General features: G+C 53.8%; 2 protein-coding genes across 5 annotated transcripts in view; one reads left to right on the top strand and one right to left on the bottom strand.

Annotated features, from left to right (window-relative positions):
- LOC134984570 (oocyte zinc finger protein XlCOF7.1-like) overlaps positions 1-22748 on the bottom strand; it is a 326662-nt gene that overhangs the window by 204437 nt on the left and 99477 nt on the right. The window lies entirely within an intron of this gene.
- The window catches only part of LOC134984566 (oocyte zinc finger protein XlCOF6-like), a 191900-nt gene that overhangs the window by 810 nt on the left and 168342 nt on the right, over positions 1-22748 (top strand). For 2 of the 4 annotated variants that reach the window (XM_063950122.1, XM_063950123.1), the window contains exon 1: positions 4127-4270. The exons of 1 other annotated variant lie outside the window; for it this stretch is intronic. The gene's annotated coding sequence lies outside the window, so the exon portion shown is untranslated. Of the gene's footprint in view, positions 1-4126; positions 4271-22748 lie in introns of those variants that run through there. One more of the 4 variants, XM_063950120.1, reaches the window with a different exon arrangement.

Below are 22748 nucleotides of genomic sequence, written 5' to 3' on the forward strand. Positions count from 1 at the left end.
ACAGTGGTAGCATCCTGTGCTGTCAAAGTATACAGGGGAAGTGGCCTGTGTTGTTATGATAGACAGGAGGGGTGGTCTTCAGTATGCCGGCGGTCGGGCTCCCGGCGACCAGCATACCAGCGCCGGGAGCCCAATAGCCAGCATACCGACACTTATTCTCCCTCGTGGGGATCCACGACCCCCCTGGAGGGAGAATAAAATAGTGTGGCGCGCGTAGCGTGCCACCGTGCCCGTAGCGTGGCGAGCGCAGCGAGCCCGCAAGGGGCTCATTTGCGCTCGCCACACTGTTGGCAAGCCGGCGGGCGGCCTCCCGGCACCCGTATGCTGGTCACCGGCAGATCGTAGTGAACCCGACAGGAGCAGCCCATGTTGTCATAATATACAGGGGTAGCATCCTGTGTTGTCATAGTATACTGGAGGAGCATCCTGTGTTGTCATAGTATACAGGGGGAGCAGCCTGTGTTGTCATAGTATACAGGGGGAGCAGCCTGTGTTGTCATAGTATACAGGGGGAGCAGCCTGTGTTGTCATAAAATACAGCGGTAGCATCCTGTGCTGTCATAGTATACGGGAGGAGCGGCCTGTGTTGTCATAGTATACAGGGGGAGCGGCCTGTGTTGTCATAGTATACAGGGGGAGCAGCCTGTGTTGTCATAGTATACAATACAGCGGTAGCATCCTGTGCTGTCATAGTATACGGGAGGAGCGGCCTGTGTTGTCATAATATAAAGGGGTAGCATCCTATGTTGTCATAGTATACAGGGGGAGCTGCCTGTGTTGTCATACTATACCGGGGGAGCAGCCTGTGTTGTCATAAAATACAGGGGGTAGCATCCTGTGCTGATATAGTATACAGGGGTAGCATCCTGTGCTGTTATAGTATACAGGGGTAGCATCCTGTGCTGTTATAGTATACATGAGGAGCGGCCTGTGGTGTCATAATATACAGGGGTAGCATCCCGTTTTGTCATAATATACAGGGGGAGTGGCCTGTGTTGTCATAGTATACAGGGGGAGTGGCCTGTGTTGTCATAGTTTACAGGGGGAGTGACCTGTGTTGTCATAGTATACAGGGGGAGCAGCCTGTGTTGTCATAATATACAGGAGGAGCGGCCTGTGTTGTCATAAAATACAAATGTAGCATCCTGTGCTGTTATAGTGTACAGTAGGAGTGGCCTGTGTTGTCATAATATACAGGGGTAGCATCAGTGGTCGAAGTGGAAATTTTAAAGTGGGGGTAAGCAAAAGTCAAGGACTCAATCATGCGCGTGTGCTCCAGAAAAGGGGGCGTGATCACTTAAATCCGATCCGATCCGAAATTCACATTGTAGCATACTGAATGAGACGAAATTCACATTGTAGCACACTGAATGAGCCGAAACTCACATTGTAGCACACTGAATGAGCCGAAATTCACATTGTAGCACACTGAATGAGCCGAAATTCACATTGTAGCACACTGAATGAGCCGAAACTCACATTGTAGCACACTGAATGAGCCGAAATTCACATTGTAGCACACTGAATGAGCCGAAATTCACATTGTAGCACACTGAATGAGCCGAAACTCACATTGTAGCACACTGAATGAGCCGAAATTCACATTGTAGCACACTGAATGAGCCGAAACTCACATTGTAGCACACTGAATGAGCCGAAATTCACATTGTAGCACACTGAATGAGCCGAAATTCACATTGTAGCACACTGAATGAGCCGAAATTCACATTGTAGCACACTGAATGAGCCGAAATTCACATTATAGCACACTGAATGAGCCGAAATTCACCTTGTAGCACACTGAATGAGCCGAAATTCACATTATAGCACACTGAATGAGCCGAAATTCACATTGTAGCACACTGAATGAGCCGAAACTCACATTGTAGCACACTGAATGAGCCGAAATTCACATTGTAGCACACTGAATGAGCCGAAATTCACATTGTAGCACACTGAATGAGCCGAAATTCACATTATAGCACACTGAATGAGCCGCAATTCACATTATAGCACACTGAATGAGCCGAAATTCACATTATAGCACACTGAATGAGCCGAAATTCACATTATAGCACACTGAATGAGCCGAAATTCACATTGTAGCACACTGAATGAGCCGAAATTCACATTATAGCACACTGAATGAGCCGCAATTCACATTATAGCACACTGAATGAGCCGACATTCACATTGTAGCACACTGAATGAGCCGAAATTCACATTGTAGCACACTGAATAAGCAGACACATTGTAGCACACTGAATGAGCCAAAATTCACATTATAGCACACTGAATGAGCCGAAATTCACATTATAGCACACTGAATGAGCAGGAAGTCGGCACCAACCCCCACAGATACATCGGAAGATAAGTCTCCGTATTGACTGCGTAGGCTGAAAAGCCGTGCCGGACGACGTCCCCTCGCCAGGCTGCGGCTAACTTCTGCGTTCCGGTGTGTATATCACCCCACCCGTGTGATTATATTGCCCCATGTGTATACCGTCACCCTATGTGTGTATACTGCCTCCCTGTGTGTGTATACTGCCTCCCTGTGTGTGTATACCGCCCCCCTGTGTGTGTATACCGCCCCCCTGTGTGTGTATACCGCCCCCCTGTGTGTGTATACCGTCCCCCTGTGTGTGTATACCGACCTCCATGTGTGTATACCGTCCCCCTATGTGTGTATACTTCCCCCCAATGTGTGTATACCGCCCCCTCTGTGTACATACTGCCCTGTGTGTATACCGTCCCCCTATGTGTGTATACCGCCCTCCATGTGTGTATACCGTCCCCCTATGTGTGTATACCGTCCCCCTATGTGTGTATACCGTCCCCCTATGTGTGTATACCGCCCTCCATGTGTGTATACCGCCCCCTCTGTGTGCATACCGCCCTCTGTGTGCATACCGCCCTCTGTGTGCACACCGCCCTCTGTGTGCACACCGCCCTCTGTGTGCACACCGCCCTCTGTGTGTATACTGCCCTCTGTGTGTATACTGCCCTCTGTGTGTACACTGCCCTCTGTGTTTACCACCCCCTATGTGTGTATAGTGCCCCCTGTGTGTATATACCGCCCCCTATGTGTATATACCGCCCCCATATGTGTATATTCCGGCCCCTTATGTGTATATACCGCCCCCTATGTGTGTATACCACCCCCTATGTGTGTATACCACCCCCTATGTGTGTATACCACCCCCTATGTGTGTATACCACCCCCTATGTGCGTATACCATCCTCTATGTGTGTATACTGTCCTCTGTGTGTATACTGCCACCTATGTGTGTATACTGCCCCCTATGTGTGTATACCGCCCCCTATGTATGTATGTATACTGCCCCAATGTGTTTATACCCCATGTGTATATACCGCCCCCTATGTGTGTATAACTCCCCCCTATGTGTGTATACCACCCCCTATGTGTGTATACCACCCCCTATGTGTGTATACCACCCCCTATGTGTGTATACCACCCCCTATGTGTGTATACCACCCCCTATGTGCGTATACCGTCCTCTGTGTGTATACTGTCCTCTGTGTGTATACTGCCACCTATGTGTGTATACTGCCCCCTATGTGTGTATACCGCCCCCTATGTATGTGTGTATACTGCCCCAATGTGTTTATACCCCATGTGTATATACCGCCCCCTATGTGTGTATAACTCCCCCCTATGTGTGTATAGCGCCCCCTATGTGTAACAACCTTGTATCACCAGTGAGATCAGTGTGAGCAGCGCTGTGTGTGTATGACACTGGTAATATACACTCCATGCACCACACACTGCAGCACATACACCCTGCCCGGCAGGAGAGGGGGCGGCGGCCATTACCTGGAGGAGACCGGGGGCGGAGCTCTGTGTACAGGAAGGGGCGGGAAACTGTTTCCGGGTCACCGTATAGAGCATGGGATCAGCCACCAGCCCCGCCCACTCTCTCATAGGCTGTAGCAACCCGTCACTCAGCCAGCCCCGCCCCTGTCTCTAGCTATTGGTCACAGGGACCAGTCACTCAGTCACCTTTCTGTGCCAGCCCCGCCCCCTCTCCCTCTTACACATGTCACGATGAGTGACGGGACAGTCCGACCAATGGCGAGTAGAGGGGGTGGGGCTGTATGATGGACTCCTTGGTGTATGAAATAAGGAGTGGGCGGGGCTAGAAGATGAGTGACGGGATACTACAGCCTATGAGCGGGAGAGCTACTGGTTGCTTAGTGACTGCGGCTGTGCCTACCCATAATCCCATGCGCTCCCCTCCAGTATATACAGGTCAGTAACATAGTTTTTCCCCCAAGTTGCTTTATTTATATTTATATCTATCTATCTATATCTATATATCTATATTTACATTTATATTATTTCTCTTTGGTGGTTGCTTGTGTTTGGGCTTTTTTTATATTTTTTATTTTTTTAATGTTATTACTGGCACCGCCCATCAGACACGGGTGAGAAGCTGCGGATGAATAGAGTAATTGGGGTGTTACATTGTGTGGCTGTGACGTGACAGTGAGATGATGATAGTGATGGAGCGCTGTTCTGCAGGGTGAGGAGATTATTCAGAGTTTGTCGCAGATTTTACTATTTTACCAAAATCTGCGACCACCAGAATGTGTCCTGCCCCCTCGTGTGTATATATAACTGTGTCCTGCCCCCTCGTGTGTATATATAACTGTGTCCTGCCCCGCGTGTATATATAACTGTGTCCTGCCCCGCGTGTGTATATAACTGTGTCCTGCCCCCTCGTGTGTATATATAACTGTGTCCTGCCCCCTCGTGTGTATATATAACTGTGTCCTGCCCCGCGTGTATATATAACTGTGTCCTGCCCCGCGTGTGTATATATAACTGTGTCCTGCCCCTCGTGTGTATATATAACTGTGTCCTGCCCCGCATGTGTATATAACTGTGTCCTGCCCCTCGTGTGTATATATAACTGTGTCCTGCCCCGCGTGTGTATATAACTGTGTCCTGCCCCTCGTGTGTATATATAACTGTGTCCTGCCCCCTCGTGTGTATATATAACTGTGTCCTGCCCCCGCGTGTGTATATAACTGTGTCCTGCCCCGCGTGTGTATATAACTGTGTCCTGCCCCGCGTGTATATATAACTGTGTCCTAACCCGCATGTATATATAACTGTGTCCTGCCCCGCGTGTATATATATAACTGTGTCCTGCCCCGCGTGTGTATATAACTGTGTCCTGCCCCGCGTGTATATATAACTGTGTCCTAACCCGCATGTATATATAACTGTGTCCTGCCCCGCGTGTATATATATAACTGTGTCCTGCCCCTCGTGTGTATATATAACTGTGTCCTGCCCCGCGTGTGTATATAACTGTGTCCTGCCCCTCGTGTGTATATATAACTGTGTCCTGCCCCCTCGTGTGTATATATAACTGTGTCCTGCCCCCGCGTGTGTATATAACTGTGTCCTGCCCCGCGTGTGTGTATATATAACTGTGTCCTGCCCCCGCGTGTGTATATAACTGTGTCCTGCCCCCTCGTGTGTATATAACTGTGTCCTGCCCCCTCGTGTGTATATATAACTGTGTCCTGCCCCGCGTGTATATATAACTGTGTCCTGCCCCGCGTGTGTATATAACTGTGTCCTGCCCCCTCGTGTGTATATATAACTGTGTCCTGCCCCCTCGTGTGTATATATAACTGTGTCCTGCCCCGCGTGTATATATAACTGTGTCCTGCCCCGCGTGTGTATATATAACTGTGTCCTGCCCCTCGTGTGTATATATAACTGTGTCCTGCCCCGCGTGTATATATAACTGTGTCCTAACCCGCGTGTATATATAACTGTGTCCTGCCCCTCGTGTGTATATATAACTGTGTCCTGCCCCGCGTGTGTATATAACTGTGTCCTGCCCCCTCGTGTGTATATATAACTGTGTCCTGCCCCGCGTGTATATATAACTGTGTCCTGCCCCGCGTGTGTATATATAACTGTGTCCTGCCCCTCGTGTGTATATAACTGTGTCCTGCCCCGCGTGTATATATAACTGTGTCCTGCCCCGCGTGTATATATAACTGTGTCCTGCCCCGCGTGTATATATAACTGTGTCCTGCCCCGCGTGTATATATAACTGTGTCCTGCCCCGCGTGTATATATAACTGTGTCCTGCCCCACTTGTATATATAACTGTGTCCTGCCCTGCGTGTATATATAACTGTGTCCTGCCCCGCGTGTGTATAACTGTGTCCTGCCCCGCGTGTGTATATAACTGTGTCCTGCCCCGCCTGTGTATAACTGTGTCCTGCCCCCCCCTGTGTATAACTGTGTCCTGCCCCCGCTTGTGTATATAACTGTGTCCTGCCCCCGCGTGTGTATATAACTGTGTCCTGCCCCCGCGTGTATATATAACTGTTTCCTGCCCGCGTGTATATGACTGTGTCCTGCCCCTGTGTATATAACTGTGTCCTGCCCCGCGTGTGTATATGACTGTGTCCTGCCCGCGTGTGTATATAACGGTGTCCTGCCCCCGCGTGTGTATATAACTGTGTCCTGCCCCCGCGTGTGTATATAACTGTGTCCTGCCCCCGCATGTGTATAACTTTGTCCTGCCCCCCGTGTGTATAACTGTGTCCTGCCCCGCGTGTATATATAACTGTGTCCTGCCCCGCGTGTGTGTACCTGTGTCCTGCCCCGCGTGTGTATAACTGTGTCCTGCCCCCCGTGTGTATAACTGTGTCCTGCCCCCCGTGTGTATAACTGTGTCCTGCCCCACGTGTATATATAACTGTGTCCTGCCCCACGTGTATATATAACTGTGTCCTGCCCCGCGTGTGTATAACTGTGTCCTGCCCCGCGTGTGTATAACTGTGTCCTGCCCCGCGTGTGTATAACTGTGTCCTGCCCCGCGTGTGTATAACTGTGTCCTGCCCCGCGTGTGTATAACTGTGTCCTGCCCCGCGTGTGTATAACTGTGTCCTGCCCCGCGTGTGTATAACTGTGTCCTGCTCCACGTGTGTGTAACTGTGTCCTGCCCCGCGTGTATATATAACTGTGTCCTGCCCCGCGTGTATATATAACTGTGTCCTGCCCTGCGTGTATATATGTGTCCTGCCCCGAGTGTGTATGTAACAGTGTCCTGCCCCGCGTGTGTATGTAACAGTGTCCTGCCCCCGCGTGTGTATGTAACAGTGTCCTGCCCCCGCGTGTGTATGTAACCGTGTCCTGCCCCCGCGTGTGTATGTAACCGTGTCCTGCCCCCGCGTGTGTATGTAACAGTGTCCTGCCCCCGCGTGTGTATATAACAGTGTCCTGCCCCCGCTTGTGTATATAACAGTGTCCTGCCCCCGCGTGTGTATGTAACAGTGTCCTGCCCCTGCGTGTGTATGTAACAGTGTCCCGCCCCCGCGTGTGTTGCCCCCGCGTGTGTATGTAACAGTGTCCTGCCCCCGCGTGTGTATGTAACAGTGTCCTGCCCCCGCGTGTGTATGTAACAGTGTCCTGCCCCCGCATGTGTATGTAACAGTGTCCTGCCCCCGCGTGTGTATGTAACAGTGTCCTGCCACCGCGTGTGTATGTAAGTGTCCTGCCCCCGCGTGTGTATGTAACAGTGTCCTGCCCCCGCGTGTGTATGTAAGTGTCCTGCCCCCGCGTGTGTATGTAAGTGTCCTGCCCCCGCGTGTGTATATAACAGTGTCCTGCCCCCGCGTGTGTATATAACAGTGTCCTACCCCTGCGTGTGTATATAACAGTGTCCTGCCCCCGCATGTGTCTATAAGTGTCCTGCCCCCGCGTGTGTATATAACATTGTCCTGCCCCCGCGTGTGTATATAACATTGTCCTGCCCCGCGTGTGTATATAACAGTGTTCTGCCCCCGCGTGTGTATATAACAGTGTCCTGCCCCCGCGTGTGTATATAACAGTGTCCTGCCCCTGCGTGTGTATATATCAGTGTCCTGCCCCCGCGTGTCCTGCCCCCGCGTGTGTATATATCAGTGTCCTGCCCCCGCGTGTTTATATATCCGTGTCCTGCCCCCGTGTGTTTATATAACTGTGTCCTGCCCCCGCGTGTGTATATAACTGTGTCCTGCCCCCGCGTGTGTATATAACTGTGTCCTGCCCCCGCGTGTGTATATAACAGTGTCCTGCCCCGCGTGTGTATGTAACAGTGTCCTGCCCCCGCGTATATATGTAACAGTGCCCTGCCCCCGCGTGTGTATATAACAGTGTCCTGCCCCCGCGTGTGTATGTAACAGTGTCCTGCCCCTGCGTGTGTATGTAACAGTGTCCTGCCCCCGCGTGTCCTGCCCCCGCGTGTGTATGTAACAGTGTCCTGCCCCCGCGTGTGTATGTAACAGTGTCCTGCCCCCGCGTGTGTATGTAACAGTGTCCTGCCCCCGCGTGTGTATGTAACAGTGTCCTGCCCCCGCGTGTGTATGTAACAGTGTCCTGCCCCCGCGTGTGTATATAAGTGTCCTGCCCCGCGTGTGTATATAACAGTGTCCTGCCCCCGCGTGTGTATGTAACAGTGTCCTGCCCCCGCGTGTGTATATAAGTGTCCTGCCCCCGCGTGTGTATATAAGTGTCCTGCCCCGCGTGTGTATATAACAGTGTCCTGCCCCAGCATGTGTATATAACAGTGTCCTGCCCCCGCGTGTGTATATAACAGTATCCTGCCCTCGCGTGTGTATATAACAGTGTCCTGCCCCCGCGTGTGTATATAACAGTGTCCTGCCCCCGCATGTGTATATAACAGTGTCCTGCCCCCGCGTGTGTATATAACATTGTCCTGCCCCCGCGTGTGTATATAACATTGTCCTGCCCCCGTGTGTGTATATAACAGTGTCCTGCCCCCGCGTGTGGATATAACAGTGTCCTGCCCCCGCGTGTGTATATAACAGTGTCCTGCCCCCGCGTGTGTATATAACAGTGTCCTGCCCCCGTGTGTGTATATAACAGTGTCCTGCCCCCGCGTGTGTATATAACAGTGTCCTGCCCCCGCGTGTGTATATAACAGTGTCCTGCCCCCGCGTGTGTATATAAGTGTCCTGCCCCCGCATGTGTATATAACTGTGTCCTGCCCCCGCGTGTGTATATAACAGTGTCCTGCCCCCGCGTGTGTATATAACAGTGTCCTGCCCCTGCGTGTGTATATATCAGTGTCCTGCCCCCGCGTGTCCTGCCCCCGCGTGTGTATATATCAGTGTCCTGCCCCCGCGTGTGTATATATCAGTGTCCTGCCCCCGCGTGTGTATATATCAGTGTCCTGCCCCCGCGTGTTTATATATCCGTGTCCTGCCCCCGTGTGTTTATATAACTGTGTCCTGCCCCCGTGTGTTTATATAACTGTGTCCTGCCCCCGCGTGTGTATATAACTGTGTCCTGCCCCCACGTGTGTATATAACTGTGACCTGCCCCCGGGTGCGTGTGTATATTACTGTGTCCTGCCCCCGCGTGCGTGTGTATATAACTGTGTCCTGCCCCCGCGTGCGTGTGTATATAACTGTGTCCTGCCCCCGTGTGCGTGTGTATATAACTGTGTCCTGCCCTAGCGTGCGTGTGTATATAAATGTGTCCTGCCCCCGCGTGTGTATATAACTGTGTCCTGCCCCCGCGTGCGTGTGTATATAACTGTGTCCTGCCCCCGCGTGCGTGTGTATATAACTGTATCCTGCTCCCGCGTGCGTGTATATATAACTGTGTCCTGCCCCGCGTGTGTATAACTGTGTCCTGCCCCGCGTGTATATATAACTGTGTCCTGCCCCGCGTGTATATATAACTGTGTCCTGCTCCGCGTGTATATATAACTGTGTCCTGCCCCGCGTGTATATATAACTGTGTCCTGCCCCGCGTGTATGTCTGTAACCGTGTCCTGCCCCCGCGTGTGTATGTAACAGTGTCCTGCCCCCGCGTGTGTATGTAACAGTGTCCTGCCCCCGCGTGTGTATGTAACAGTGTCCTGCCCCCGCGTGTGTATGTAACAGTGTCCTGCCCCCGCGTGTGTTGCCCCCGCGTGTGTATGTAACCGTGTCCTGCCCCCGCGTGTGTATGTAACAGTGTCCTGCCCCCGCTTGTGTATATAACAGTGTCCTGCCCCCGCATGTGTATGTAACAGTGTCCTGCCCCTGCGTGTGTATGTAACAGTGTCCTGCCCCCGCGTGTGTTGCCCCCGCGTGTGTATGTAACAGTGTCCTGCCCCCGCGTGTGTATGTAACAGTGTCCTGCCCCCGCGTGTGTATGTAACAGTGTCCTGCCCCCACGTGTGTATATAACAGTGTCCTGCCCCCGCATGTGTATGTAACAGTGTCTTCCCCCCGCGTGTGTATGTAACAGTGTCCTGCCCCCGCGTGTGTATGTAACAGTGTCCTGCCCCCGCGTGTGTATGTAACAGTGTCCTGCCCCCGCGTGTGTATGTAACAGTGTCCTGCCCCCGCGTGTGTATGTAAGTGTCCTGCCCCCGCGTGTGTATGTAAGTGTCCTGCCCCCGCGTGTGTATATAACAGTGTCCTGCCCTCGTGTGTGTATATAACAGTGTCCTACCCCCGCGTGTGTATATAACAGTGTCCTGTCCCCGCATGTGTATATAACAGTGTCCTGCCCCCGCGTGTGTATATAACATTGTCCTGCCCCCGCGTGTGTATATAACATTGTCCTGCCCCCGCGTGTGTATATAACAGTGTCCTGCCCCCGCGTGTGTATATAACAGTGTCCTGCCCCCGCGTGTGTATATAGCAGTGTCCTGCCCCCGCGTGTGTATATAACAGTGTCCTCCCCTGCGTGTGTATATATCAGTGTCCTGCCCCCGCGTGTGTATATATCAGTGTCCTGCCCCCGCGTGTTTATATGTCCGTGTCCTGCCCCCGTGTGTTTATATAACTGTGTCCTGCCCCCGCGTGTGTATATAACTGTGTCCTGCCCCCGCGTGTGTATATAACTGTGTCCTGCCCCCGCGTGTGTATGTAACAGTGTCCTGCCCCGCGTGTGTATGTAACAGTGTCCTGCCCCCGCGTGTGTATGTAACAGTGCCCTGCCCCCGCGTGTGTATATAACAGTGTCCTGCCCCCGCGTGTGTATGTAACAGTGTCCTGCCCCCGCGTGTGTATGTAACAATGTCCTGCCCCTGCGTGTGTATGTAACAGTGTCCTGCCCCCGCGTGTGTTGCCCCCGCGTGTGTATGTAACAGTGTCCTGCCCCCGCGTGTGTATGTAACAGTGTCCTGCCCCCGCGTGTGTATGTAACAGTGTCCTGCCCCCGCGTGTGTATGTAACAGTGTGCTGCCCCCCGCGTGTGTATGTAACAGTGTCCTGCCCCGTGTGTGTATATAACAGTGTCCTGCCCCCGCGTGTGTATGTAACAGTGTCCTGCCCCCGCGTGTGTATGTAACAGTGTCCTGCCCTCGCGTGTGTATATAACAGTGTCCTGCCCCCGCGTTTGTATATAACAGTGTCCTGCCCCCGCATGTGTATATAACAGTGTCCTGCCCCCGCGTGTGTATATAACATTGTCCTGCCCCCGCGTGTGTATATAACATTGTCCTGCCCCCGCATGTGTATATAACAGTGTCCTGCCCCCGCGTGTGTATATAACAGTGTCCTGCCCCCGCGTGTGTATATAACAGTGTCCTGCCCCTGCGTGTGTATATAACAGTGTCCTGCCCCCGCGTGTGTATATAACAGTGTCCTGCCCCTGCGTGTGTATATATCAGTGTCCTGCCCCCGTGTGTGTATATATCAGTGTCCTGCCCCCGTGTGTGTATATATCAGTGTCCTGCCCCCGCGTGTTTATATATCCGTGTCCTGCCCCCGTGTGTTTATATAACTGTGTCCTGCCCCCGCGTGTGTATATAACTGTGTCCTGCCCCCGCGTGTGTATATAACTGTGTCCTGCCCCCACGTGTGTATATAACTGTGTCCTGCCCCCGCGTGCGTGTGTATATAACTGTGTCCTGCCCCCGCGTGCGTGTGTATATAACTGTGTCCTGCCCCCGCGTGCGTGTGTATATAACTGTGTCCTGCCCCCGCGTGCGTGTGTATATAACTGTGTCCTGCCCCCGCGTGCGTGTGTATATAACTGTGTCCTGCCCCCGTGTGCGTGTGTATATAACTGTGTCCTGCCCTAGCGTGCGTGTGTATATAAATGTGTCCTGCCCCCGCGTGTGTATATAACTGTGTCCTGCCCCCGCGTGCGTGTGTATATAACTGTGTCCTGCCCCCGCGTGCGTGTGTATATAACTGTATCCTGCTCCCGCGTGCGTGTATATATAACTGTGTCCTGCCCCGCGTGTGTATAACTGTGTCCTGCCCCGCGTGTATATATAACTGTGTCCTGCCCCGCGTGTATATATAACTGTGTCCTGCTCCGCGTGTATATATAACTGTGTCCTGCCCCGCGTGTATATATAACTGTGTCCTGCCCCGCGTGTATGTCTGTAACCGTGTCCTGCCCCCGCGTGTGTATGTAACAGTGTCCTGCCCCCGCGTGTGTATGTAACAGTGTCCTGCCCCCGCGTGTGTATGTAACAGTGTCCTGCCCCCGCGTGTGTATGTAACAGTGTCCTGCCCCCGCGTGTGTTGCCCCCGCGTGTGTATGTAACCGTGTCCTGCCCCCGCGTGTGTATGTAACAGTGTCCTGCCCCCGCTTGTGTATATAACAGTGTCCTGCCCCCGCATGTGTATGTAACAGTGTCCTGCCCCTGCGTGTGTATGTAACAGTGTCCTGCCCCCGCGTGTGTTGCCCCCGCGTGTGTATGTAACAGTGTCCTGCCCCCGCGTGTGTATGTAACAGTGTCCTGCCCCCGCGTGTGTATGTAACAGTGTCCTGCCCCCACGTGTGTATATAACAGTGTCCTGCCCCCGCATGTGTATGTAACAGTGTCTTCCCCCCGCGTGTGTATGTAACAGTGTCCTGCCCCCGCGTGTGTATGTAACAGTGTCCTGCCCCCGCGTGTGTATGTAACAGTGTCCTGCCCCCGCGTGTGTATGTAACAGTGTCCTGCCCCCGCGTGTGTATGTAAGTGTCCTGCCCCCGCGTGTGTATGTAAGTGTCCTGCCCCCGCGTGTGTATATAACAGTGTCCTGCCCTCGTGTGTGTATATAACAGTGTCCTACCCCCGCGTGTGTATATAACAGTGTCCTGTCCCCGCATGTGTATATAACAGTGTCCTGCCCCCGCGTGTGTATATAACATTGTCCTGCCCCCGCGTGTGTATATAACATTGTCCTGCCCCCGCGTGTGTATATAACAGTGTCCTGCCCCCGCGTGTGTATATAACAGTGTCCTGCCCCCGCGTGTGTATATAGCAGTGTCCTGCCCCCGCGTGTGTATATAACAGTGTCCTCCCCTGCGTGTGTATATATCAGTGTCCTGCCCCCGCGTGTGTATATATCAGTGTCCTGCCCCCGCGTGTTTATATATCCGTGTCCTGCCCCCGTGTGTTTATATAACTGTGTCCTGCCCCCGCGTGTGTATATAACTGTGCCCTGCCCCCGCGTGTGTATATAACAGTGTCCTGCCCCCGCGTGTGTATGTAACAGTGTCCTGCCCCCGCGTGTGTATGTAACAATGTCCTGCCCCTGCGTGTGTATGTAACAGTGTCCTGCCCCCGCGTGTGTTGCCCCCGCGTGTGTATGTAACAGTGTCCTGCCCCCGCGTGTGTATGTAACAGTGTCCTGCCCCCGCGTGTGTATGTAACAGTGTCCTGCCCCCGCGTGTGTATGTAACAGTGTGCTGCCCCCCGCGTGTGTATGTAACAGTGTCCTGCCCCGCGTGTGTATATAACAGTGTCCTGCCCCCGCGTGTGTATGTAACAGTGTCCTGCCCCCGCGTGTGTATATAACAGTGTCCTGCCCTCGCGTGTGTATATAACAGTGTCCTGCCCCCGCATGTGTATATAACAGTGTCCTGCCCCCGCGTGTGTATATAACATTGTCCTGCCCCCGCGTGTGTATATAACATTGTCCTGCCCCCGTGTGTGTATATAACAGTGTCCTGCCCCCGCGTGTGTATATAACAGTGTCCTGCCCCCGCGTGTGTATATAACAGTGTCCTGCCCCTGCGTGTGTATATAACAGTGTCCTGCCCCCGCGTGTGTATATAACAGTGTCCTGCCCCTGCGTGTGTATATATCAGTGTCCTGCCCCCGTGTGTGTATATATCAGTGTCCTGCCCCCGTGTGTGTATATATCAGTGTCCTGCCCCCGCGTGTTTATATATCCGTGTCCTGCCCCCGTGTGTTTATATAACTGTGTCCTGCCCCCGCGTGTGTATATAACTGTGTCCTGCCCCCGCGTGTGTATATAACTGTGTCCTGCCCCCACGTGTGTATATAACTGTGTCCTGCCCCCGCGTGCGTGTGTATATAACTGTGTCCTGCCCCCGCGTGCGTGTGTATATAACTGTGTCCTGCCCCCGCGTGCGTGTGTATATAACTGTGTCCTGCCCCCGCGTGCGTGTGTATATAACTGTGTCCTGCCCCCGCGTGCGTGTGTATATAACTGTGTCCTGCCCCCGCGTGCGTGTGTATATAACTGTGTCCTGCCCCCGCGTGTGTATATAACTGTGTCCTGCCCCCGCGTGTGTATATAACTGTGTCCTGCCCCCGCGTGCGTGTGTATATAACTGTGTCCTGCCCCCGCGTGCGTGTGTATATAACTGTGTCCTGCCCCCGCGTGCGTGTGTATATAACTGTGTCCTGCCCCCGCGTGCGTGTGTATATAACTGTGTCCTGCCCCCGCGTGCGTGTGTATATAACTGTGTCCTGCCCCCGCGTGCGTGTATATATAACTAACTGTGTCCTGCCCCGCGTGTGTATAACTGTGTCCTGCCCCGCGTGTGTATAACTGTGTCCTGCCCCGCGTGTGTGTATAACTGTGTCCTGCCCCGCGTGTGTATATAACTGTGTCCTGCCCCACCTGTGTATAACTGTGTCCTGCCCCCCCTGTGTATAACTGTGTCCTGCCCCCGCTTGTGTATATAACTGTGTCCTGCCCCCGCGTGTGTATATAACTGTGTCCTGCCCCGCGTGTGTATATAACTGTGTCCTGCCCCCGCGTGTGTATATAACTGTGTCCTGTCCCCGCGTGTTTATATAACTGTTTCCTGCCCGTGTGTATATGACTGTATCCTGCCCCTGTGTATATAACTGTGTCCTGCCCCCGCGTGTGTATATAACTGTGTCCTGCCCCGCGTGTGTATATAACTGTGTCCTGCCCACGTGTGTATATAACGGTGTCCTGCCCCCGCGTGTGTATATAACTGTGTCCTGCCCCCGCGTGTGTATATAACTGTGTCCTGCCCCCGCGTGTGTATAACTTAGTCCTGCCCCCCGTGTGTATAACTGTGTCCTGCCCCGCGTGTATATATAACTGTCCTGCCCCGCGTGTGTGTACCTGTGTCCTGCCCCGCGTGTGTATAACTGTGTCCTGCCCCGCGTGTGTATAACTGTGTCCTGCCCCGCGTGTGTATAACTGTGTCCTGCCCCGCGTGTGTATAACTGTGTCCTGCCCCGCGTGTATATATAACTGTGTCCTGCCCCGCGTGTGTGTAACTGTGTCCTGCCCCGCGTGTATATATAACTGTGTCCTGCCCCGCGTGTATATATAACTGTGTCCTGCCCCGCGTGTATATATAACTGTGTCCTGCCCCGCGTGTGTATGTAACAGTGTCCTGCCCCGCGTGTGTATGTAACAGTGTCCTGCCCCGCGTGTGTATGTAACAGTGTCCTGCCCCCGCGTGTATATGTAACAGTGCCCTGCCCCCGCGTGTGTATGTAACAGTGTCCTGCCCCCGCGTGTGTATGTAAGTGTCCTGCCCCCGCGTGTGTATGTAAGTGTCCTGCCCCCGCGTGTGTATATAACAGTGTCCTGCCCTCGCGTGTGTATATAACAGTGTCCTGCCCCCGCGTGTGTATATAACAGTGTCCTGCCCCCGCATGTGTATATAACAGTGTCCTCCCCCTGCGTGTGTATATATCAGTGTCCTGCCCCCGCGTGTCCTGCCCCCGCGTGTGTATATATCAGTGTCCTGCCCCCGCGTGTTTATATATCCGTGTCCTGCCCCCGTGTGTTTATATAACTGTGTCCTGCCCCCGCGTGTGTATATAACTGTGTCCTGCCCCCGCGTGTGTATGTAACTGTGTCCTGCCCCCGCGTGTGTATGTAACAGTGTCCTGCCCCGCGTGTGTATGTAACAGTGTCCTGCCCCCGCGTGTATATGTAACAGTGCCCTGCCCCGCGTGTGTATATAACAGTGTCCTGCCCCCGCGTGTGTATGTAACAGTGTCCTGCCCCTGCGTGTGTATGTAACAGTGTCCTGCCCCGCGTGTGTATGTAACAGTGTCCTGCCCCCGCGTGTGTATGTAACAGTGTCCTGCCCCCGCGTGTGTATGTAACAGTGTCCTGCCCCCGCGTGTGTATGTAACAGTGTCCTGCCCCCGCGTGTGTATGTAAGTGTCCTGCCCCCGCGTGTGTATGTAAGTGTCCTGCCCCCGCGTGTGTATATAACAGTGTCCTGCCCTTGCGTGTGTATATAACAGTGTCCTGCCCCCGCGTGTGTATATAACAGTGTCCTGCCCCCGCATGTGTATATAACAGTGTCCTGCCCCCGCATGTGTATATAACATTGTCCTGCCCCCGCGTGTGTATATAACATTGTCCTGCCCCCGTGTGTGTATATAACAGTGTCCTGCCCCCGCGTGTGTATATAACAGTGTCCTGCCCCCGCGTGTGTATATAAGTGTCCTGCCCCTGCGTGTGTATATATCAGTGTCCTGCCCCCGCGTGTCCTGCCCCCGCGTGTGTATATATCAGTGTCCTGCCCCCGTGTGTTTATATATCCGTGTCCTGCCCCCGCGTGCGTGTGTATATAACTGTGTCCTGCCCCCGCGTGCGTGTGTATATAACTGTGTCCTGCCCCCGCGTGCGTGTGTATATAACTGTATCCTGCTCCCGCGTGCGTGTATATATAACTGTGTCCTGCCCCGCGTGTGTATAACTGTGTCCTGCCCCGCGTGTGTATATAACGGTGTCCTGCCCCCGCGTGTGTATATAACTGTGTCCTGCCCCCGCGTGTGTATATAACTGTGTCCTGCCCCCGCGTGTGTATATAACTGTGTCCTGCCCCCGCGTGTGTATATAACGGTGTCCTGCCCCCGCGTGTGTATATAACTGTGTCCTGCCCCCGCGTGTGTATATAACTGTGTCCTGCCCCCGCTTGTGTATATAACTGCGTCCTGCCCCCGCGTGTGTATAACTTAGTCCTGCCCCCCGTGTGTATAACTGTGTCCTGCCCCGCGTGTATATATAACTGTCCTGCCCCGCGTGTGTGTACCTGTGTCCTGCCCCGCGTGTGTATAACTGTGTCCTGCCCCGCGTGTGTATAACTGTGTCCTGCCCCGCGTGTGTATAACTGTGTCCTGCCCCGCGTGTGTATAACTGTGTCCTGTCCCGCGTGTGTATAACTGTGTCCTGCCCCGTAGGTATATATAACTGTGTCCTGCCCCGCGTGTGTATAACTGTGTCCTGCTCCACGTGTGTGTAACTGTGTCCTGCCCCGCGTGTATATATAAATGTGTCCTGCCCCGCGTGTATATATAACTGTGTCCTGCTCCGCGTGTATATATAACTGTGTCCTGCCCCCGCGTGTGTATATAACGGTGTCCTGCCCCCGCGTGTGTATATAACTGTGTCCTGCCCCCGCGTGTGTATATAACTGTGTCCTGCCCCCGCTTGTGTATATAACTGCGTCCTGCCCCCGCGTGTGTATAACTTAGTCCTGCCCCCCTTGTGTATAACTGTGTCCTGCCCCGCGTGTATATATAACTGTGTCCTGCCCCGCGTGTGTGTACCTGTGTCCTGCCCCCCGTGTGTATAACTGTGTCCTGCCCCCCGTGTGTATAACTGTGTCCTGCCCCACGTGTATATATAACTGTGTCCTGCCCCGCGTGTGTATAACTGTGTCCTGCCCCGCGTGTGTATAACTGTGTCCTGCCCCGCGTGTGTATAACTGTGTCCTGCCCCGCGTGTGTATAACTGTGTCCTGCCCCGCGTGTGTATAACTGTGTCCTGTCCCGCGTGTGTATAACTGTGTCCTGCCCCGTAGGTATATATAACTGTGTCCTGCCCCGCGTGTGTATAACTGTGTCCTGCTCCACGTGTGTGTAACTGTGTCCTGCCCCGCGTGTATATATAAATGTGTCCTGCCCCGCGTGTATATATAACTGTGTCCTGCTCCGCGTGTATATATAACTGTGTCCTGCCCCGCGTGTATATATAACTGTGTCCTGCCCCGCGTGTGTATGTAACAGTGTCCTGCCCCGCGTGTGTATGTAACAGTGTCCTGCCCCCGCGTGTATATGTAACAGTGCCCTGCCCCCGCGTGTGTATGTAACAGTGTCCTGCCCCCGCGTGTGTATGTAACCGTGTCCTGTCCCCGCGTGTGTATGTAACAGTGTCCTGCCCCCGCGTGTGTATATAACAGTGTCCTGCCCCCGCTTGTGTATATAACAGTGTCCTGCCCCCGCGTGTGTATGTAACAGTGTCCTGCCCCTGCGTGTGTATGTAACAGTGTCCTGCCCCCGCGTGTGTTGCCCCCGCGTGTGTATGTAACAATGTCCTGCCCCCACGTGTGTATGTAACTGTGTCCTGCACCCGCGTGTGTATTTAACAGTGTCCTGCCCCCGCATGTGTATGTAACAGTGTCCTGCCCCCGCGTGTGTATATAACAGTGTCCTGCCCCCGCGTGTGTATATAACAGTGTCCTGCCCCCGCGTGTGTATATAAGTGTCCTGCCCCTGCGTGTGTATATATCAGTGTCCTGCCCCCGCGTGTCCTGCCCCCGCGTGTGTATATATCAGTGTCCTGCCCCCGTGTGTTTATATATCCGTGTCCTGCCCCCGCGTGCGTGTGTATATAACTGTGTCCTGCCCCCGCGTGCGTGTGTATATAACTGTGTCCTGCCCCCGCGTGCGTGTGTATATAACTGTATCCTGCTCCCGCGTGCGTGTATATATAACTGTGTCCTGCCCCGCGTGTGTATAACTGTGTCCTGCCCCGCGTGTGTATATAACGGTGTCCTGCCCCCGCGTGTGTATATAACTGTGTCCTGCCCCCGCGTGTGTATATAACTGTGTCCTGCCCCCGCGTGTGTGTATAACTGTGTCCTGCCCCCGCGTGTGTATATAACGGTGTCCTGCCCCCGCGTGTGTATATAACGGTGTCCTGCCCCCGCGTGTGTATATAACTGTGTCCTGCCCCCGCGTGTGTATATAACTGTGTCCTGCCCCCGCTTGTGTATATAACTGCGTCCTGCCCCCGCGTGTGTATAACTTAGTCCTGCCCCCCTTGTGTATAACTGTGTCCTGCCCCGCGTGTATATATAACTGTGTCCTGCCCCGCGTGTGTGTACCTGTGTCCTGCCCCGCGTGTGTATAACTGTGTCCTGCCCCCCGTGTGTATAACTGTGTCCTGCCCCACGTGTATATATAACTGTGTCCTGCCCCGCGTGTGTATAACTGTGTCCTGCCCCGCGTGTGTATAACTGTGTCCTGCCCCGCGTGTGTATAACTGTGTCCTGCCCCGCGTGTGTATAACTGTGTCCTGTCCCGCGTGTGTATAACTGTGTCCTGCCCCGTGGGTATATATAACTGTGTCCTGCCCCGCGTGTGTATAACTGTGTCCTGCTCCACGTGTGTGTAACTGTGTCCTGCCCCGCGTGTATATATAAATGTGTCCTGCCCCGCGTGTATATATAACTGTGTCCTGCTCCGCGTGTATATATAACTGTGTCCTGCCCCGCGTGTATATATAACTGTGTCCTGCCCCGCGTGTGTATGTAACAGTGTCCTGCCCCGTGTGTGTATGTAACAGTGTCCTGCCCCCGCGTGTATATGTAACAGTGCCCTGCCCCCACGTGTGTATGTAACAGTGTCCTGCCCCCGCGTGTGTATGTAACCGTGTCCTGTCCCCGCGTGTGTATGTAACAGTGTCCTGCCCCCGCGTGTGTATATAACAGTGTCCTGCCCCCGCTTGTGTATATAACAGTGTCCTGCCCCCGCGTGTGTATGTAACAGTGTCCTGCCCCTGCGTGTGTATGTAACAGTGTCCTGCCCCCGCGTGTGTTGCCCCCGCGTGTGTATGTAACAATGTCCTGCCCCCACGTGTGTATGTAACTGTGTCCTGCACCCGCGTGTGTATTTAACAGTGTCCTGCCCCCGCATGTGTATGTAACAGTGTCCTGCCCCCGCGTGTGTATGTAACAGTGTCCTGCCCCCGCGTGTGTATGTAAGTGTCCTGCCCCCGCGTGTGTATGTAACAGTGTCCTGCCCCCGCGTGTGTATGTAAGTGTCCTGCCCCCGCGTGTGTATATAACAGTGTCCTGCCCCCGCGTGTGTAAGTAAGTGTCCTGCCCCCGCGTGTGTATGTAAGTGTCCTGCCCCCGCGTGTGTATATAACAGTGTCCTGCCCCCGCGTGTGTATATAACAGTGTCCTGCCCCCGCGTGTGTATATAACAGTGTCCTGCCACCGCATGTGTATATAACAGTGTCCTGCCCCCGCGTGTGTATATAACATTGTCCTGCCCCCGCGTGTGTATATAACATTGTCCTGCCCCCGCGTGTGTATATAACAGTGTCCTGCCCCCGCGTGTGTATATAACAGTGTCCTCCCCCTGCGTGTGTATATATCAGTGTCCTGCCCCGCGTGTGTATGTAACAGTGTCCTGCCCCCGCGTGTATATGTAACAGTGCCCTGCCCCCGCGTGTGTATGTAACAGTGTCCTGCCCCCGCGTGTGTATGTAACCGTGTCCTGTCCCCGCGTGTGTATGTAACAGTGTCCTGCCCCCGCGTGTGTATATAACAGTGTCCTGCCCCCGCTTGTGTATATAACAGTGTCCTGCCCCCGCGTGTGTATGTAACAGTGTCCTGCCCCTGCGTGTGTATGTAACAGTGTCCTGCCCCCGCGTGTGTTGCCCCCGCGTGTGTATGTAACAATGTCCTGCCCCCACGTGTGTATGTAACTGTGTCCTGCACCCGCGTGTGTATTTAACAGTGTCCTGCCCCCGCATGTGTATGTAACAGTGTCCTGCCCCCGCGTGTGTATATAACAGTGTCCTGCCCCCGCGTGTGTATATAACAGTGTCCTGCCCCCGCGTGTGTATATAAGTGTCCTGCCCCTGCGTGTGTATATATCAGTGTCCTGCCCCCGCGTGTCCTGCCCCCGCGTGTGTATATATCAGTGTCCTGCCCCCGTGTGTTTATATATCCGTGTCCTGCCCCCGCGTGCGTGTGTATATAACTGTGTCCTGCCCCCGCGTGCGTGTGTATATAACTGTGTCCTGCCCCCGCGTGCGTGTGTATATAACTGTATCCTGCTCCCGCGTGCGTGTATATATAACTGTGTCCTGCCCCGCGTGTGTATAACTGTGTCCTGCCCCGCGTGTGTATATAACGGTGTCCTGCCCCCGCGTGTGTATATAACTGTGTCCTGCCCCCGCGTGTGTATATAACTGTGTCCTGCCCCCGCGTGTGTGTATAACTGTGTCCTGCCCCCGCGTGTGTATATAACGGTGTCCTGCCCCCGCGTGTGTATATAACGGTGTCCTGCCCCCGCGTGTGTATATAACTGTGTCCTGCCCCCGCGTGTGTATATAACTGTGTCCTGCCCCCGCTTGTGTATATAACTGCGTCCTGCCCCCGCGTGTGTATAACTTAGTCCTGCCCCCCTTGTGTATAACTGTGTCCTGCCCCGCGTGTATATATAACTGTGTCCTGCCCCGCGTGTGTGTACCTGTGTCCTGCCCCGCGTGTGTATAACTGTGTCCTGCCCCCCGTGTGTATAACTGTGTCCTGCCCCACGTGTATATATAACTGTGTCCTGCCCCGCGTGTGTATAACTGTGTCCTGCCCCGCGTGTGTATAACTGTGTCCTGCCCCGCGTGTGTATAACTGTGTCCTGCCCCGCGTGTGTATAACTGTGTCCTGTCCCGCGTGTGTATAACTGTGTCCTGCCCCGTGGGTATATATAACTGTGTCCTGCCCCGCGTGTGTATAACTGTGTCCTGCTCCACGTGTGTGTAACTGTGTCCTGCCCCGCGTGTATATATAAATGTGTCCTGCCCCGCGTGTATATATAACTGTGTCCTGCTCCGCGTGTATATATAACTGTGTCCTGCCCCGCGTGTATATATAACTGTGTCCTGCCCCGCGTGTGTATGTAACAGTGTCCTGCCCCGTGTGTGTATGTAACAGTGTCCTGCCCCCGCGTGTATATGTAACAGTGCCCTGCCCCCGCGTGTGTATGTAACAGTGTCCTGCCCCCGCGTGTGTATGTAACCGTGTCCTGTCCCCGCGTGTGTATGTAACAGTGTCCTGCCCCCGCGTGTGTATATAACAGTGTCCTGCCCCCGCTTGTGTATATAACAGTGTCCTGCCCCCGCGTGTGTATGTAACAGTGTCCTGCCCCTGCGTGTGTATGTAACAGTGTCCTGCCCCCGCGTGTGTTGCCCCCGCGTGTGTATGTAACAATGTCCTGCCCCCACGTGTGTATGTAACTGTGTCCTGCACCCGCGTGTGTATTTAACAGTGTCCTGCCCCCGCATGTGTATGTAACAGTGTCCTGCCCCCGCGTGTGTATGTAACAGTGTCCTGCCCCCGCGTGTGTATGTAAGTGTCCTGCCCCCGCGTGTGTATGTAACAGTGTCCTGCCCCCGCGTGTGTATGTAAGTGTCCTGCCCCCGCGTGTGTATATAACAGTGTCCTGCCCCCGCGTGTGTAAGTAAGTGTCCTGCCC

The sequence above is a fragment of the Pseudophryne corroboree genome (assembly GCF_028390025.1).
Source record: "Pseudophryne corroboree isolate aPseCor3 chromosome 3 unlocalized genomic scaffold, aPseCor3.hap2 SUPER_3_unloc_64, whole genome shotgun sequence".
In the NCBI taxonomy this organism is placed as follows: Eukaryota; Metazoa; Chordata; class Amphibia; order Anura; family Myobatrachidae; genus Pseudophryne; species Pseudophryne corroboree.